We start from the raw sequence: 19,746 nt of genomic DNA on the forward strand, positions 1-19,746 counted from the left end.
CCCCCGCCAAGCACAGAGAACATCCCTTGTGGTGGAGGCGGGCGCTAAACCAACACAGCTGACCAGGCAGGACTTACCCCTGTTATCATGCTCACAGATAGCACCTCTCTCTGCAGCTCGGTTCAGCCCCTGGCTCGGGTCACTCAGCTGAGCATCCGATGAAGTGAGCTGTAGCTCACGAAAGCTTATGCTCAAATAAATTGGTTAGTCTCTAAGGTGCCACGAGTCCTCCTTTTCTTTTTGCGAATACAGACTAACACGGCTGCTACTCTGTCAGCTGAGGCAGGAGCCTTCCCTGTCCCCGTGGTGCAGCAGCGTTGGGAAGCCCCCAGAACTACCCGCCGGTTTATTCCGGCTCCCACTTCTGCACGCCCGGGGCGGCTGGCTGCCCAGCTTGTTCTCAGAATGGAAGGGGAAGGGGAGGCGTGGCTAACCGGAGGGACACGGCGAGAGGCTGAACCTGCAGCGGGGGTTATGGGGAGCCTGCTCCTCGCACCGGCATGTTCCCGAGCAGGGGAAGCAGAAGGGAGGTGCTGAAATTTCTTTCTTCCCCATGAGAACGCTCCCTGCATTGCTGCCTACAGAGGGGCTGGGGCTGCGTTTTGGCAGAAAGGGCCGTCTCGCAGGTTGGGCTGAACTCTTCTGGCCCGGCCTACATGAGGCTTCCCTCCCCCAAAGCACTTACTCCACCGATAGCCCTACAGCACTCTTCGGTGTGCACGCTCCCCCTCTCCATTATCTTAGTGGTCAAAAGCCTCCCTTGTACTGGGTCTCGTCCAGTGCAAAACCACCTGTGCTGGATACTGGCTGGGAGGAGCCCCTGCCTCACCAAGAGGGTGCTGGAAGCGAGCCCAGAGAGAAGGGGGCGAACAGCAACACACGAGGCATGACTCTCCAATATCCCGGCACCTGGCCCTCCAGAGCGTTACTATTGGCTGTATTACAGGAGTGCCTAGAGACACCAACTGAGATCAGGGGCCCACTGTGCACATATTAAGAGACAATCCCTGCCCTCGAGAGCTTATGATCTAGACAGACAAGGGGCGAGAGGGGAAACTGAGGCACACAGAGGGGTTGTGACTTGTCCAAGTTGACACAGCAGGGCCATGTGAGAGCTGGGAAGAGAACCCAGGTTTCCCAAGTGGATCAGGCATCGGACTGGGACTAGGCCGTGAATAGTAGTAGTGAGACAGGACATGTCTGTATTGCCCCAGGAACCCAGAATGGCTTTGCGGAGAGTACACCGACAGGCCCACTGAAATGCAGCCCCTTCTGTGGTGGAGGATGGCAGCCACCTGCCCACAGTCCAGCACTGCCGGGAGGGAGAGTTCAGGGCAAGGGTACCATGCAAAGCCCCTATGAGAAGGGCTGGGGTCTTTAGCAGACAAGGCCTGGGTTCCCGAGGGCACGGCCCCAAAGGGCTCATGCCGAGCACTGTTCAGCCTTCCTCCTTGCAGGGTGGGTGAATTACCTCTGAACCTGCCACCTGAGTAATCCCAGGCTCGAAGCTACCCTGTGTTACAGACAAGAGGAGCCTCTAGCTCCTGCACCCCATGCAGAGAGGGTGTCTCGGTACAGGGGGACATGAGCCTCAGCATCTCTTCCCCATTAGCCTCATGCTCTCCAGCCGGCTCCCCAATAAGATGGGGGGGCTCATTCCCTCCTCTGTATATTACCCCACTTCTCCATGGCAGCAGCTTGGTGGATTTTTGGGGGGGGAGGCAAGAGAGACCAGGCAGCTCCCCAGCAAGCTGTTCTCAGAGGCAGCAATTACAGAGGCAGAAAGCTGGGGGGATGGGGGAGGGGAAGAGAGCGCCCCCCTCATCAGCCCCCACCCTGGTCCATAGTGTCTAGACTAAGATGCAGGGAATTGTTATAGTAAAGGCCCATCCTGTGCTGGGGGAAGAGGCCTGTGCCGGGGGAAGAGGCCTGTGCCCCCCGCCCACCCCACCCCCAGCCCATCCTGACCCTGCCACTGCCCTGGGCCCCCTGCCACCCTGGGCCCCCTACCCACAGCCGGTGAAAGTCCCCGCTGCCAAGGCGGTGCCCCCACCCAGCCCACCATGAATATGCCAGAGGGAGCCGGTCCCAGGAGCCGCACAAGGGCTGCTATTGAGCCAGCTAGTGCGCCGTGAAGATGCTATCTGTCCTCACGTGCCTGCCCCCAGCTGAGCCAGCATGGGGCTGGCCCGCTGCCAGACCCACTGCACAGGAGCACCCATTGTTGGGGAGGGCCCCTCTGGGGCAAGCCGGCTGGATCCCCCCCCCAGTGTTCAGTTCCGGCAGCTGAGCCGGGGCGGGGAAGCTGGTCTCCCCACCTGTCAGGGACACAGTGAGATGGAACGGCTGAGAAGAGGAACAAGAAACCGGTTGTGGTTGGGCCATGAAAAAGCTGGTGAAAGAAATCCTTGCACGGAGCATCCCTCTGAGCTAGGACGGGGCATTGCAAGCAGCAGCTCCAGTGCCCCGGCCTCGCCTGCCACAGCCCCCCCCCAGCCCCTTCCCCTCGCCCACCACAGCCCCCCCAGGCCCTCCTCCACCACACGAGGGCAGCCAGAGCTCGACCTCCCCACTGCGGCCCCCTATCAGCATCCTCTCCTCAGAGGCTTCACGCAGCCGGGGTAGGCCAGGGCTCCGGTCACTGGGCAGGAACGAAACCTGCACCCGTGCCTCCGTGCCCGCTGCAGATGGCTGCCTGTCATGCCAGCCCCGGACTGGTCTGCTCCCCCGCACCTAGCCAGCGGGGGTCGTCTGAATGCCATGGGCCTTTCATTGCAGTGCAGACATCGATGTGTCCACATGGGAGCCAGAGGCAGCCGCACCAGCTCCAGCAGACATACCCACGCTAGCTCTGAATGAGCTAGTGCACTAAAAAGTGCCCTCGTCTGAAACCCTGGGGGCCTACTTGGGCTGCTAGCCCGTCCCGTCCCTCACGTTGCCATGGGCTAGGACAGGTACCTGAGCTGGAAATTCCACCTCCAGCTCCACAGCAGATGTACCCAGGGTGTCTGTTCAGTGCCCAGCACACGGGGCCCTGATCTCAGCTGGGGCATGAGGTGGTTACTGTCATACGTATCATAACCCCCCACCCACACACTATCTTCAACACTGTAGAGCCTCCAGTACCTACCTCTGGTGTTTCTAAGGTGCCCACTACCATAGGATCCAAGCGACAGCCCTATTCCAGGGCAGAATGATGGGATGAAATAACGTACACAACAGGGACCGGTCGGTTACACAGCCAGACGGATCCAAGAGTGCTTTGCAGGCAGCGGGGCAGACTCTGCTCTGTGTCACACAAGCAATGGGTTCCCTGTGGGTCCCAGTCCTTACAGGGCTTTGCTCCCCCACGGGTGAGCGGCAGCCCTTCCTAGGTGAGCCGCCTCCACCATCCTGTTCTAGTGACCTCACCCAATGGTGGGAAGGGTAGAATTATTTCCCCATTTGGGCCCTCAGGTAGTTACCTCTGTTCATATGGGGCCAGAAATAGCGCCCCTCTGTGGGGAAGGGGCCAGGAGCTCTCTTATAGGACCTTTGTTTCAGATCTGATTGGTAAGACTCTGACTTGTAAGGGCAGAGGAGCATCCTACTCGGGCACTGGTCCAGGAGAGACCGGAGGAAGGGGCGTGCTGTGGGCTGAGTGACTAACACTTCCTCAATGACCTCAGTTTCCACTTGGAGACCTCCCAGCCCACGGATAACCAGCCCAATGCCATGTAGCTCGAGAGCTGCCAAGAGCGACCGCAACAAACAGGATAGTTCATATGTGTGCCGACACAGATGGTGCCCCCTTTGAAGCCATCCCCACACTTTTTCTGGCTTTCTCTGTGGCTGAGCCCGCTCGTTCACATCTTCCCCTTTAAATCACGTATCCCTCTGACTGCCCCCTTACCATCTGTGCTCGCGCACCCTACCCCACTGCTTAGGGCCTCGGGTCAGGCACCCCACCCACACTGCACCTTACACTGAGAGTGGTATCCCCCTATGCCACATGCATTGCAAGGATCACGCCATTAGCCTTAGGGTGCCAGGACTGGGAACGGACCAGAGAGTTTCCTGCACATTGGCCCGGAGCAAGCTATGCCCAGTTGCTCTCTCACCTTTCTGGGCCAGAAGCATCTTGCTTGGCAGAGGATCTGGAGCAGGATGCTGGTGAAAGCATCTCAGCGTGGCTGGTAAATAGCCTATCAAGGCTTCTTTTTCTGCCTGGGCTCAGGATGATTTCAGGTTCTGACACTTTGCAAATTGCCAGGCTCAGAAACTCCTGCCGAGCCCTATTGGGCTCTTGCACACCAGTTGGGCCCAGTTCTTGCTAAGCAGCCCCCTGGCTCTCAGACACATTTCTGGGCTGGGCAGGGAAATCTCACCTCCCACTTTGAAAGCAACACATGCTGGCTGGAAAATAAATGAGATCCTCTTCCCCCAGCCGTCACTGTGAGGAGAGGAGAAGGGAGGACCCTGCTGCCCTGTGGCATCATGCTGACGGACGGGGATGGCTATGCACGGAGGATGCCACGCTCCAGTCCTGCCGTGCCATGGAAGAGCACACCCCGTAGAGACACATCTTGCAGGGAGGAAGAAATCATTCCTCGGACTCCTCCTCTGGAGTGCTGTGGCTGACAGCGTATCCTGCCATCACGGCCCCTCCACGCACTGCTAATCCCACTGCCAGCGGCTGGGCTTGCCCAGTAATTAAAGGAAATAGTAACTGGAATCCTATCGAAAGCACCAGAAGGCTAAAAATAGCCAGCACCGGAGCCTATTGTTCGCGCTGCAGCCATGACGGGAGGAGGGCCTGACTTCCACGCACCCTCCAACATGCTCCCCTTTGAGAGATCCCAGCAGGCCTGTTGGCCCCGACAGGGGCTGCATAGCCACGGTAGGTCATGGGCACAGCCTCTGCACAATGGCCGGGGAAGGGCTGCTCAGCCTAGGGCTGCAGTAACCACAAAGAGGCAGTCCGGGGCTTTGGCTAATCATCATGCACCCAGCTCCCCGCAAGTGCAGCATGCCAGGGGCTTCCAGGCCAAGGAAGACAAGGCTGGTGCTTTGCCTTCCTCCCCATCCCAAGGGCAACCAAGTGGGACGGCTCAAGGGATGGGAGGCAGAGCCTTTCAGCTCCGGGCCACTGATTGAAACCCAGTTCAGCCGTCACTATCAGCTGGCACTGCTGGGTAACTGCTCAGTGGCATGTGAGAGACAAGTCGGCAGGTCTCATTCCAGTTCCCAGTGGAAGCCAGAGCCCCCCGGTGAGATGTGCCATCCTAGTGAGCCACCAAGCAGAAGGCAGCCCCTGTGCTGGCTCAACCGGCATAAGCCTTTGGTAACATGACCTAGAGGGGTGAGAGTAGAGAGTTCACCCTCCCGCCCATCCAGCTCTGGGCCTCAGGGCCGAGCCTGCCACCTGCACCAGCAGCTTTTGTAGCATGCACATTGGCCGTTCGTCCAGGGATCTGCGCTGAGATGCACCTGCCACATCACCACCGCCACCTAGCGCCACTGCTGGACTTGACCCAGTCAGGCGGACATGAAAAGCCCTGCGTAGTCCACCACCGGTCCAGTCCCACTGATCTCTTCGCTTTGATTATTTTATTAATTGGGAAAAGCTGTCCTGAGCCCCGCAGCGAAAAGGCAGAGCACAGGGGAATTAAGAAGCTACAGTTCAATCAGAGAAGAAGAGCGCTGATCACTGGGGAAGAGACCCTGTCCCCCCCTCCCTCCACACACACACACACACACACACTGCAGTGGGCTGCCCACAGCACACCCGATTGTGTTCCATCCTTGAGCCACTTCTTGGAATACAGCTCCAAACTGCAGCAGGGTAAACTCAGCCATTCTGCCTTATATGGTAGATAACTTGAGTACCACGCATTGTAAGAGGCTGTCTTTTGAATGAGATCTTAAAAATAGAGGTCTTGTCTGCCCTGCATGGATTTTAAAATCCTGGTGTCCTTAATTTGATTTCTCCTCCACTTATTACCATGCAACATATAGCTGCTGTGCTCCACCCCAGAGATAGCTGCATGGTATGGATGCTGAATATTCTGCTTAGTTCATGGCATGTTCTGAGATGAACAGCATTATCTTTAAACATTTCAGTGTAGCCACATGGTTTGGAGGGGGAAATAAGGACATTTTCTCCCTGTAATTTAAAAAGGGGCACTGGTAGGCTAACAGCATAATATAGCTGTTAAAAAACCTCACATTTCATCTGCTACATTACCAGTAATCACATCTCCAACAATGAAAGCCTAGTGACTTTCAGGTTTCTTTATAGTAAATTTCTAGTCAGTCAGTTTCCTTTTCCAGTTCTCATGCATTGGACTTGGGTTTTCATTACTACAGATAAGGCTAAAGTATCCATTTAACTCCAACTCCGATGCCTAACACACTCTTGGCAAAAAGCACATCTTTGTTAAAGAATCATCATTCCCCCTTCCTTCAATTAAGGTATGAGAACTTGCCTCTGAAACCTCCAGGGTGACCCTCCATTAAGGCAGGGCTGGTCACACACGACATTCCTAACATATCAAAGGTAACATACAAGCAAGAAACAAAATCCAAAAGCCTTAAAAGATGTATGAACCTAAACTTCCTGACATAGTGTCTCTTTAAGAGAGGATCTAGCAGAGTGACTTTTAGACCTTGACATGGTGCTGACTACAAAAACTTACAACCGAAAGTAGGGAACCCACAATCAGGGCACCCACAGACACTGTCAAAATAACTTGGCATAAGTGACTTCCTCAAATCAGTTGCAGAATTAGAACAAGAACTCAGGAGTCCTGATTACCAGCCCCCAGCTCGAACCCCTGGAATCAATAAAACAAATGCTTTTCTCAGTGATGTTGGTCTAGGCACAGCGTGACGTCACCAAAAGTCAGTGGAGTGGCTCCAAATTAACACCAGTGGACTGGGTACTCCTGGATTCTAATCCCAGCTCTGACGCTGACTTACTAGGTGACACTGGACGGGTTACTGCAAATCCTTGCCTCAGTTTCCCCATCTGCTGGGTTAATGATGCTCTGGAGTGCTGTGAGCATTACTTAATGCTTACTCCAGTTAGGAAGCTAACTGCGTGTTTGCAGGCAGACGCTGGGCATTTCCGTGCACGACCCCAGGCACGTGACCTTTTTAAAATGAGATGCATTTAAGATCTTTGTCTCCTTCTCAGACACGAATCCGCAGGCTCCCTGAAAGACTTGCCTTCCAGCGCTTGAATGTTGACCAATGACACTTACCCACGCGCGGCAGTGGTGGTTGCAGGGTGGGCGAAGCAGCCCGCTTCCTGCTGTGGGGTGAAGGGGGCTGGTTGGCTTGCAGCTCCGATTCCAGGGCAGGAGGAAGGAGCTGGCTGAGCACTCAGACAGGTGTGCGGCCAGCCAGCGAGGCAGCAGCCCGGCACCAAGCAGGCCTCGGGAACTGTTCCAGCATCCTGAACAGAGATGGCAGCTCGGGCTGCAATCTGTGCACGCAGGCAGCCTGCTCCGCAGAGAGCTGGCCAGGCGGGGAGCTGTCACAACTCCAGCAGGTCTCACCTCCCACAGTTGCACCCTGGCTCTGTGATCTGAGTGCGAAGTCGAGAGCTGTGAGAAAGGGAGGGTGCGGGCTGGGGGAAGGAGGGTGCTGAGCCTTCCCAGAAGCTGCCGGCTGAGTTTGGTCTCCTCTGTGCAAAATACTCCCCAAGCTCCATTCTCTTTGGGGGGAGTAGCAGGACAGTAAAGGAGATGCTTCCCCTAATGCCCCGTGACTTCAGGGCAGGGATCACTCTGGGGTTACTCAGGGTGAAGGAAGGGTACAAGTAGAGGGTTAGAACGGGCACTGAAAAGCCCCAGGCTTCCCCCTCCAGCTATAATGCACCATTCTTGCCCCTTATGGAACACCCCATCGTATCCACGAGGCACCGGTGGTGTCCTCAGCCAGAGCGCACTGCCCAACTTGCCCAGCACGCCACGGCCCCAGAATACACTGTGCTGCTCGAGACCGCAGCAGGCCAGGGCTAGCCTTCAGTTATGCGCCTGCGATCCTGCTGGCCTACCCAGAAAGGGGTGCGGGGTGCAGTGGAGAGGGGGAGAGCCCAGCGAGCCCGTGCAAACAGCGCTCCTTGCCCCGCAACAGGAGAGCTGCCTGGGAGCCGGAGCAGACGTGGGGTGGGAAGGTTTTGTCCCGTGAGGTGTGCCTCTGGGTATGGAGGCAGCCCCCCGCTCTGGGGCGGGGTGGGGGGCACAGAGACACGAGTGCATTCCCCTCTACTTCGCAATGAGGAGAAGTGAACCAGAAACGGCGCAAGGGCCAGTGTAGACAGGGCGGAGCTGTTTCCACGGCTGGCTCAAAAGGAGATGCTTGCAGGAGTGGTGGAAGGTTCGTAGGCAAGGGGCCAGTCACCTCCCAGTGAGAAAGGGGCACACGAAGCGAAAGCGGGCCCACGGCGCAGTGGGGGGGCAGGCGCAGTCGCTGCAGCATTGTGGGACAGAGAGGAAGCCACTCCATTCCGGTCCAGCATGCTCAGCTCACGGAGGAAGCTGGGTGGGAACCAGTAAGGGGGTGGGGGAGGGAAGGCTTCAGAGCCGCCCGAAGAGGGGAATCCCAGGGCTACCTTAAGAGCCAAGCTCTGAAGCGGGGTGGGGAGGAGAGGTGCTGTAGGGGAGATCACAGCTTGGGTTGCGGATGGAGGGATGGATGCAGGGCTAAGCTGAGATCCAGCCCTCCTGGGCCAGAAAGCCCGGCCTCGTAGCATTTGGGGGGAGCAACTCTTGAGGCACCAAGAGGGCTCTGGGGTGCACCTCTCCCACTTGGCTGGTTCGTCTTTGTTTTCCAGCCACAGCAGCTGACAAGCTCAGGGCCCATCTGCCCCAGACCCCTGGGAATAGAGCCTCCCGCTACCTCTCAGCCAGCCACGGGGAGGCAGGCGCTGACAATGGAGATGGGGCAAACAGCAGGAGAGCCCCACCCTGCGCCCCCATGAGTTCAGTAGGCTGATTAGCTATTGGGCTTGCTGCACAAAGGGGAGTGGGGGTAGGGAAGGGTATACATGGGGGGCTACGAAGGCCAGGCCAGGGAAACCATGCACAGAGAACTCAGTGAACCCAAAGCACATCACTTTGGCGGCCCAGGCCATCTGGGGGCTGGACTCTGGCTGTCATCAGCCCAGGTCTCACGCTGCCAGGGTGGATAGGGCCAAATGCTGCTCTCAGATACACCAGAGCAACCCCACCCAAAATCAACGCAAGAGCAGGAGGGATGGTGCCACGCTTGGGGAACGGGGGGTGGGGAGCCTGCTGGCAGGACTGCCCCTCCCCCAAAGCCTGCTCCCCGCACGGCCCACACCCTTTGGATCTGGATGGGCGGCTGGTGCCCCCAGCTACGCCAGCACCACCGCAGGGCGGGGGAGAGAGATCGTGCAATAAAATCCACAGGCTGAAATCAACATGCTGCACACATATTACCCAGTGTCCAGAGCACACGCTGCCACCCAACAGCCAGCCCCATGGCAGCGTTATCACCCCACACAGACCCCCCACGCCAGCCTCGCCTCACAGAGTCACGTCTGGGCTAAGAGGAACTGAGAACGCTGACGCGTTCGGGAGCCGCTTCCCTGCTCAACTCAGAGCCCACCAGGCTCCCTACTGCCCCCCGGCCCAGCCGTGGATCTCCACGGCCCAGACTTTTTAAAAGGTAAATTACCTTTTGACGTCTGGCCTCAAGGGCTGAATGGCGCGAGAGGCAGGTAGGATCGCTAGCCCTCTCTTGCCACTGGGGAAAACAAGGCATGGCAAATAGACGACTTGGCTGAGGTCACGTGGTGAGCCAGGAATAAAACCCATCACCCTGTTACCCTCCCCTTTCCAGGGCAGCCCGGGAAAATTATGGGGCTTTGGGAATAGCCTTTAGGGTTTCCTTCCTGGCATCGAGGACCTGTTTCTCCAGTCTTTCACAGCACCCAGTGCCACGTTCAGGACGCATTAGACAGCTGCCTGGGTGGGTGGACACAGACACATGGAAAGCGTGTGTTACGTTAACGAGTCAGCAAGAGAAAAGGACGGTCAGCGCCCTGCGTGGTCAGTCCATGACAAGTCCAGCATATAGATCTGGCCAATGGCTCAGGCTGCAAGGACAGATATGTCCATCTGGTAACCAAAGGAGTTAGAGAAGGGAGCAGCAGGCTGGAGACCAGACCAGGTCCTTTCCTGCAGGGCCTACACAGCTCGGGGGGTGGGGGCCTCCTGCTGCTAGGTGTCCTAGTCTGAACCCAGCCTATAGTGACAGCATCCTTTGCCATCGGACGGCCCTTGGTGAAACACTGTGGTTGCTGGGTCTCCAGCTGGTCCCTCGTGGGCATGTGCCCCTATCGTACCCTTTGGCCTCTTGCTGAAAATCCCCAGACAGACAGACTCAAGGGCTGGCTAGCCACGAAAGCTGCACTGATCTTCCATTTCCCCAGCCTGCTACGGAGAAGATGTCTAGAGACAAGGCATTGTTTTACCAGGGATTCCTTCTCATGGGCTGCTCTTCATTCCCCAAGATGGAAATGCAACTTCCAGCCCCTGGGGGAGGCGACTGCCTCTCTTCGTGCTGGGAACAGAGAGAAGAAAAGCTGGACCCACTCCCTTCCTTTGCCTTCTGCTTCCCCCTTGCTCCTAAACAGCCTGGTGAGGTCTATGAACGTGGCACACCAGGGATGGCTGCACGTTATGGTAACCACAGTGCTGAGTAACAGCAGGGCCTGAGATAAAGCGCGGGCATTAATGTAGCAGAGTGGCAAAGTGCGGTACAGATCCCCACCTCTGGGATCCACATGGCATCGAGGCCTGCTACTGCGCCCAGCTATCGGAGTTGGCCCTTTAGCTCAAATAAGAGGCCCGTGCTTTGGGGCCAGAGGTCCCAGGTTCAGTCCCGGCCAGCGATGGAACTGTAGGGTCGCTCCACAGAAACGAACGCTCCTTCAGAGCCTGCCTTGCTCTGCTTCTTGCCGAGTCCTGGCTGTTAGGGAAATGCCTAGGGGCGTGCTGCGGGAGGCCAGTCACACATATACAACAGTTGCTGTGGGGTGTGCAGGAACAATGTCACGGCCTCATTCCTAAAGATCCCCCTCAGCACGAGCCTCAGGGCTGGGAGTGGGCGGCTGGCCGAGCTCGGATCTACAGGTGGGTGGGACTCAGCATTTACCCCTGAGGAAAAGAAGGGAGGAAATTGTCCCAAAAACATCAAGGAGGAAGGGGGGGGAGGGGAAATAAAAAAAATCAGGGCTTGAGAAATAAACTCAGAGAAACACACAATTAAGACCCGCAGGGAGTTTTATAGGCCAGCCCGGGCTTTCTTGCCCCTCTGTCCCAGCTAAACTGCATGGGAGAAGCCTGGGACCCAGCGCTGTGCTCAGCGAGGTGTGTGTACACAGCTACTTCCGTTCTCCCCCTCCCCGGCATAACTACAGCACGCTCGTGCGACAGACCGCAGCTTAGCAGTGCCTCGGTGAGCCCACAAATGCTTTTCCTGCTGCATAACTCTCCAGCCCACCTCCTGCCCCGACTGACCCGAAGGTCTTGCACCATCCCGGCGTGGGAATGGATTCTTAGTTTTAGCAGATCTGAGACAGCAGAGTTTGAATCCAGACCACCCCAAAATCTGGGGTGTCCATGTTTGGGACTCATCTAAGGAAGCCATGTTCTTGCTAAAGCCCACTGCTCCTTTAAGGCAGAAGAATTTCTGGGCTTCCCATCACCTCACTGCCCTCAGGATCTCACGCCACACCTGGTCCTGTGCACCCAGCCCAGGCTAAACTCCCCCCGAAGTCCAGAGGGGCTGTGGCTGAGTATGAGGTGCGGGACAGCCTTCTTCTTTACGTAGAAGGCAGCAATCCCTTCCTTGAGAGGGAGGCAGGCCTAGTGGTTAGGGCAGGAGACAGGGAGTCAGGACTCCTGGGTTCTGCTCCGACCTCTAACAGTGGCTCACTGGGTGACTTTAGGCAAATCACTCAACTTCAGAGACTTGTTCCCCACCCACCACGAAATGGGTTCAATAATCCCTGCACGCCCCGCTCCCAGAGGGGCCTGCATGGCTCCTTCCCCACGTTCATAGAGCGCTTGGAGCTCCCTGCTCTCAGCAGGTGCTTTTCCCCACTCTGGTCCAGGTCAACGCGTGATTCTGTTCTATCGAGATTCTCGCACCAGGCTCATAATATCAGAGTATCAAAAGGACCCCTTCCCTGGGGTTCAACCTGCCTGACCACCATGACTCATGCACCCGCCTTTGTTGTTAGCTTGTCCTTCCACTCTCTATTTATTCACTGTTGCATATTCACTAAATCCTAGATCTCCGGGACGGGACTGTCTTTTTTCTTACTTGTTTGCAAGTGCCTAGCACATCAGGACCCTGATCCCTGAGGGGGTCCTAAGACCCTACTGCAATAGAATCAACAACAAAAATTATCCGCAAGGTAACAAAGTTCCACTTAAACCTTCGCCCTCCACTTGGCTGTTCCTGGAGTTCCTCCCTCCAGACTGCTCAGCCCACGCCCTGAATCAACTCTGTAGAGAACCCCTTGGACAGGAAGTACGACTTTGTGGTTAAGGCACTGGACTGGGATGCAGGAGATCTGGGGCCAGTTCCCTGATCCACCAAGGATTTCATGTGTGACCCTGACCAAGTGAGGGAATCGCTCTGGGCCTCAACACTTGATCTGTAAAATGGGAAGATATTACCATTCTTCCACTCTTTGCCTGTTTAGGCTGCAAGCTCTTTGGGGCAGGGACTGTCTCTCACAGTGTCTGTGCGCATCTGGAACAAAAGGGGTTCAGTCTCAGATGGAGCCCCACCATGTGCTACCATCCCCCTCAGTTCTGCATGCACTAATGAGGAATCTGCTCCTGTGAATCTCCACTACCCACTTTGCCCTTCATCAGCCAGAAGGACACCTGCTACCAGCGTGGGAGGTTTCAAGCAGACTCTGCCAGCCTCTTCCAGTCAGCAGGGAAATACTAGCCACCCGGCTATTATTCTAGAGGCTCTGTTGTGGGCATGGGGAAGGGGACAATACCAGGTGGAACAGGGATAAGGATTTTTGAGCGAGGCGGAAGTTCATTCAAAACAGCAGCAAATCGAATGAGGAAGAGGGTGAAACCCGGGAAAGGAGAACTTGGCCCAAAGAGGAGTGGTTCTCAGTGTGGAAATAAGTTAGAGCTTTAGTAACGGGCAGAGGGGCTCCCCACAGCCAGTATTTGCCATCCCAGCCCTGGCCTCAAGTTGTACCTTTCTGTCCCAGCCGGCTGTCACCACCTGACAGCTGTTCTGTGACCTCCGTAGGAAATAAGGTGGCAGCAGCCCTTGGCCTAGCATCACCTGGAACTCTTATTGGCAGCCTGAGCAGAGAAGCCAAGGAGCAAACGGGTCACAAGGACATCCCTCTTGGCGCTCCTGAAGGGCATTCTGTTCAGGTCAGGCAGCCAGAAACTCACCCTGTTGCTGCATCTGTCCCTAAACAGGCAGGGAGCATCTACAGTGTAAACAGAGTGACTCCAGGGGAGTCGATGGGGCTACCCTAGTTTACCCGAGGGGTCTCCTTCCCCCGGACACCTTTGTTGCTTGGATGCTGCCAACAACTGTTCCCTGTGTCGCAGCCCCGAGTCGCCACAAGCCCACTGGCTCAAAGGAGCGCCCCTATTGCGGGCGAGCTCAGTGGTTTGAGCATTGGCCTGCTAAACCCAGGGTTGTGAGATCAATCCTTAAGGGGGCCATTTATGGATCTGGGGCAAAAATTCAGGATTGGTCCTGGTTTGAGCAGGGGGTTGCACTAGATGACCTCCTGAGGTCCCTTCCAACCCTGATATTCTATGATAAGAAGGGGACAAGGGCAGGGTGGCGTCAAGCCTTTCACCCCCAGGACCACGGCCCTCCCCCGGGGGACAGATCCTGATCGTGCACCAGCGTGAGACCAGAGCATCCCCAAAAGGGACCAGCCTGGGTCGCCAAAGGTCAGCATCTGAGCCCTTGCAAATGTCAGCCCTTGGCTCTGAGCGTCTGATCCGGGCCCATTAAACACAGCCCCGTGACACACAGAACAATCCACAGGCGCACACCCTTCCCACAAGAAAGAGGAAGTGCACTATTAGTAACGGCCTAAAGGAAAAGCACATTACAGGGGTAGCCATGGTAACCTCTTGCCACCCCCCCCATCCCTTGCTCTCGCCTGCTGGCTGGGAAAAGCAGGATTTCCGCTGGAAGAAGAGCAATTCCCGGATCTGAGGGGCTGCGAAGGAGGAGGAAATCGGCCTAGGGGAGCAGGGGGGACGCACACACACAATCCAGGACTGGGCCCAGCGCGGGGAGGGGAAGCGAACCCCCTTCCCCACAGGCAGGGGGGCGGGGAACGGACTTTGACAGGAAGCTGCAAGTTCCTGCTCCCAGCTGAGCCACCACCAGGAGTTAGTGCAGAGAAATAAACTCAGAAAAAACGGGACCAGAGACTGAGCTGAAGGCCCCTTTCCCAGACACAGAGTCAGCATCCCTTCTGGGGGCCCTTGGGATCCCGCTCCCAGAGCTAATCCCCCCCCCACACACACACACACACACAGCCAGGGGACAGTGATGCGTGGGGGTGGTTCCAAGGACCAGTCATCTCAGTGGCTGGGGATGGGAGGGTCACCATGCAAGCATTTTCCTGGCTGGGGGGGGGGGGGGTTGGAGATACAGCCCCCCACCCGCGAAAGGGTAAAATCATCTGAACTGCGAGGACTAAAGGGGTGTCTCCTGCCCAGGCATAGCCATAACAACAGGGCTGCCACCCGAATCATGGCTGGAAGGAAAGTGACACCCGCTTCATCCCCCCGCCCCCCAGGTCCAGACCAGGCAGGAAAACAAGCCGTTTGCTTGTGCAACATCCTTCTGTTGATGCTGCCGATTAAGACCTAGCAAAGCGGAGCGGGGGCTTCGCTCCCCTCTGGTCCAACCGCGCCGGGGGCTAGGCCGGATTTACACGGGGGTCAGGGAGGGATCGGGGCGGCGGAGCCAGGAATTAAGCGACTCTCGTTTGTTTCACCTGGGGAGAGCCCCAGGCCCCCCCGGGGGTTGCAAGGAGGTTGCCTTCCTTCCTCCCCCGCATCCACGAACGAGGGGGGGGAGCCTCGGTCAGAGGGGCGGCAGCCCCCAGGAAAAGGGGGGAGACACCAGCCCCCCCCTCAGCGTTTCTTATCCTGCCCCCCCCTCCATCCACCCCCCATCGCGCCGCAGCTCCCGGAGCGCGATGCCCATCCGAGGGGAATTCAGACAGATCCCCCCCGCACATGCCCGCTTCCTGCGGGGAACCGGAGAGACCTCACCCCCCAGCTCGCTGGCTTCAAACACATGCAGCCCCCGCCGCCTCCCTCCATGGCCCTCGGCCCTGGCTGCGCCCCTCTCCGGGACTCGCCTTACCTTTGGCGCCTGCCGCGCGGCTCCCGCCTGCGGGCACCGGGCTGATCTGCCCCTTGGCAAGGGGGCGGGCAGGGCACAGCGCGCTGGAGGGTGCCTGCCCCTTTCCCTGTCTCTTCAGTCCTTCTTACCGGCGGGCAGCCCGCAGCCAGCCCCCTTCTGCTGCTCCCCCCGCTTAGCAAGGCTTAATTGGGCGAGTGGGAGCCAGAGCGCTCCGGGCTGCGAGCTTCACCCGTCCCAGCAAACCCTCCTCGGCTGGTGGACGAGCCCCCGCCGCTCGGTCCCACCCAGTCATTGATTGCGGCTGCCGGGGGTTCTGTCAATCAGGAGCTTCTGGGGGTTGGGGGGGAGGTTTGAAAGTCCTTCCTGAGCGCACACCACCCCAATCACCTCCGGCTGCCCACGACAGGGGCAGATCGCAGAGCTCCTAACCCCTCCCTGCCCCACATCTCCCCTGACCCGCGGGTCACTGGGGAGCTGCAGCTCTAGGGTCCCGCCGACCTGGCCCGGCCGGTGTCTTCTGAGAGCGAAGGGAATTCAAGCGACCCAGCGCTGGGCATTGGCCGCAGCTGGGGGGCGGGGGGAGTGCCTGCCAATCAAACCATTCCAGGGTGTGGCTATATCAAAAACGAATAGAGAGGAGGGGGGCTGAGGGAACCCTAGTACCACCTGTTAATGCGACCTCTGGGCACCGAGTAGGGTGACCAGACAGCAAGTGTGAAAAATTGGGACGGGGATGGGGGGGGAATAGGAGCCTATGTAAGAAAAAGCCCCAAATGTCGGGACTGTCCCTATCAAATCGGGACATCTGGTCACCCTAGCACCTAGACCCAGCTCCTCAAAGGGATCCAGACCCCTAACTCCCATTGATTTCAAATGCATTCAAAAATCCCACGGATTTCAATGGGAGCTAGGCAGGATCAGACTCGGTAGCCCAGTTGCTTGTCTCTACTCTAGGAGCGAGCACCCGCTGCAAGAAACCCCACAATGGGTAACTGTGAAATAACCCGCTCACAGGGTCCTTCCTAATGCCAGGTAGTTAGTGGCTGAGAGGTGAAGTGACTCCCCTAAGATTGCTGAGCAGGTCAGTGACCCCCATGATTCCCAATCCAGTGCCCAACCCACCTGGCTTGACCCCTTGGGAGAGCACGGGCTGAACGAGCGAAGGGGACTCCCCTCTCCACTTGTTGCTACTGGCACAGGTTTGAGGCACAGGAGTGGGGGGGCAGCACCTGGCGGGAGCTTGCCCAGGTGTGGTGCCCGTCCTGTAGAGAGCTGGGTGAATAACAGGGTCTCTCGGTTCACTGGTGATTCCAAAAGATTTAAAAAAAAATTAAAAAAGAAAGGTTTCAATCTGAACCAAAACCAAGAGCACTGGAGATTTTCAGCACATCGAGGAGTCCAAAAACAATGTCAACTCAGGCTTTGTTGGACCCGAAATGAAACGTTTCGTTTGGATTTTCTGCAGTGGATTTCAGTCCAGCTTCTGTCATGAGCACTGAGGCCCAGATTTCAGTGAAAGCTAGGAGCCTGAATACCTTTGAGCATCTGGATCTAAACTCATTAAAGCCAACCTGTCATAAATATAGGGGGAAGGGTAGCAACCTTTATGTATGCAGTAGCATAAAATCCCTCCTTGGCAGCTGTACTGGTTCAGAGTGGGGTGGGGGAACCCTGGCATGGTGGCTGAGGTGGGATTTTATGCTACCACATACATAAAGGTTGCTACCCTTCCCCCTATATTTATGACACAACCCAAAGTCCATAACAAACCAGAACAAATCACTCCCAAGCACTAATGCAATTCTTCCCCTCCCACTCTGGAAATGGGGTATCTTTCCCCCAAAGAAATATGGGAGGTGGGGGGGAAGGGAACTGATTCAAAACTGAATGCAGGATGAAATCTCCCCCCCCCCCCCCCCCAGCAGAGAGGCTGTACAAAGGGGACTCACTGCTTAAGGGGACTTACAGGATGCAGATCCTTGGGCTGGTTCTCAGCACAGTGGGGGTGGGGTGATACCACTCAGAGAGGGCATGGAAAACAAGACCTTCATTGCACAATACAACCATCACCATCACAAATCGGTATTGCATCTTTCCCCCAGAAGAATCTCAACACGCTTTGTAGGCCCATCTCTGCGCTGCAGCCACCTCTGGGGTGGAATGCAACCGTTCTGTGTTAGCAGCCAGGCAGTGGTTATCTCTGGAGGGGAAGTGCAAAAGGATTTCCTTCGCCAGGACAGCAGTGGGAAGGTAGGTGTTTACCCAACCTCAGCCCTGACCAGCTTCACACCTCTGCAGGAAATGCCTCTAGGGTTCTGATGAGTGCAAGGCCCCCAGGAGCCTTTTTGCACAGCTCTCTCCAAAGGCCTCGGGCAACACAGCAGCCCCTGGACGGTTCAGAACCTGCCCGGAAGGAAGGACACCACCGGCTGAATTGCCACCAGCACTCCCCGCGGCACCAAGGTTCAACCTGGCAGGTTCCCGGTCAGGCATTAACCAGGCCCAGCTCTGCTCAGCGCCTGGGAGCTGGGACAGTCACAGCCCACCGTGCTGACGCCTGGATGCTGGAGAAAACCAAGGACAACACCAAGGCTGGAGAAAACCAGTGAAAACCCCAGAGGCACTTCTGCAGAGGTGTGAAGCTGGTCAGAGCTGTGGTTCAGTAACCACTCGGATGCTGGAGAAAACCAGTGAAAACACCCAGGCTGGAGCCCTGAGCTGCACTGCAGCAAACAGCTCCCATCCAGGCAGCCCCAATCTTAGACATGCCGACACCCCGACATAGACACCACCCAAGGACCCCAGCATTAGCAACCCCAGCCTCCAAAACGCCCAATGCCGCACTCAGAGGGGAGACCCTGCTGGCTTTAGGGGAGCCACTCTTGAGTGGCGAGGAGAATCAGGCCATTAGAAAACCATCAGAGCCAGGTGTGTCCTATTCCCTGCTCTGCCATTGACTAGCTGTGGGACCCTGGGCAAGCCACGTCCCTCCTCTGTGACTCGGTTTCCCTTCCTGCTCTTTCTCAGTCCTGTCTATTAGATTGTCAGCTGTTTGGGGAAGGGACTCTTACTATGGGCACATTATTGCTGTAATGCTTAGGAGCACCAGTGACGGACCAGCCCCCATTGTGCCAGGCGCTGTACATTTTTATTGCTATTAGGTGTATTACGGTAATTCCTAGGCACCTCAGTCATGGACCAAGACCCCGTTGCACTAGGCGCTGCACAAAACACAGCACAAAAAGAAGGGCCCTACCCCCAGGGGCTAGCAGTCGACGCAGTAGGAAACAACGCCCCAGGGTCGTGCATGGCGGGGCTCTCTGTGCATAGCTCCCGCCTTCCTTTTGCTCCACTTCCCCCCCTGACCCCCCATTTTTCTGCAGGGGGGCTGTGGGTGGGCTGGTGAGGTCCCCTCTCCGCAGCATTGCCCCATGGCCTGGGCCCGTGTGAAATTCCAGGCAGGCGGTCACACCACTTGGAGCTGTGTTAACTCGAAGGCAGCCCAGCTCCGTTGTGAACTGCGGAGCCAGGGGAAGGGGCAGCTGTCCCACCCAGACCCAGGGGCTGCCCCTTCCCTGGGGTTGCTCCAAACTCACGGTGCCTTGTGGGACAGTCCAGGGAGAACTCTGGAAGGGGCTCTTTTGGGGAGAAGGGGGTTAAGGGAAAGGGCTCCCCCCCCCCACAGCCCTGCAGGGCTCCTCTGCTCCCAGCAGGAGGAGATTCGAATCGCTTGTCTGGGGTGGGTAACTGAAAGAGGTGGCTGGTGCATGACTCCACAGCCAGACTCACCAGGCTCCCTCTTGGAAATAAGGCTCTGCTGACAGCTGGAGGGGCTTTGATCTCTCCGATGAACTGCTCACCTGGGGGAACTCTGAGCAGGTGCCCTCGCCTGCCTGCACCAGGAGCTCCTGAAAGGCCAGGTGCAGTTGTGGAGAGTGCCTGAGTCGTGGCTCTCTTCCCCTGTCCCAGATGGGGGCTGTTTGTTTCATTCACTAATAGAATCAATGGAGGAGACAGAGTGGAGACACAAGTCTGATCCCACTGGCCTTGGGTTATACCCCTGAGTTATACCCGTCTGAGTGAGAAGAGAATCAGGCCATTAGAAAACCATCAGAGGCAGTGTGACCCCCCACTGCACTGGGTGTCAGGACACCCGAGGCCTATTTTCTGCTCTGCCACTGACTAGCTGAGTGACCTTAGACAAGTCACTTCCCTGCTCTGTGCCTCAGTTTCCCCTCCTGCTCTTTGTCTGTCTGGCCTATTTAGATTGTCAGCAGTTTGGAGCAGGGGCACTTACTATGGGCACATACAGTGCCTAGCACCCTGATCTATATTAGG

At 57.0% G+C, this 19,746-nt stretch overlaps 1 protein-coding gene across 4 annotated transcripts in view; it reads right to left on the reverse strand.

The window, feature by feature from the left end:
• The window catches only part of FGR (FGR proto-oncogene, Src family tyrosine kinase), a 51,991-nt gene that overhangs the window by 20,689 nt on the left and 11,556 nt on the right, over positions 1–19,746 (reverse strand). Inside the window, exon 1 of one of the 4 annotated variants that reach the window (XM_074934634.1) lies at positions 15,409–15,911. The exons of 2 other annotated variants lie outside the window; for them this stretch is intronic. The gene's annotated coding sequence lies outside the window, so the exon portion shown is untranslated. Of the gene's footprint in view, positions 1–15,408; positions 15,912–19,746 lie in introns of those variants that run through there. One more of the 4 variants, XM_074934630.1, reaches the window with a different exon arrangement.

Source organism: Natator depressus, chromosome 19 (assembly GCF_965152275.1).
Source record: "Natator depressus isolate rNatDep1 chromosome 19, rNatDep2.hap1, whole genome shotgun sequence".
In the NCBI taxonomy this organism is placed as follows: Eukaryota; Metazoa; Chordata; order Testudines; family Cheloniidae; genus Natator; species Natator depressus.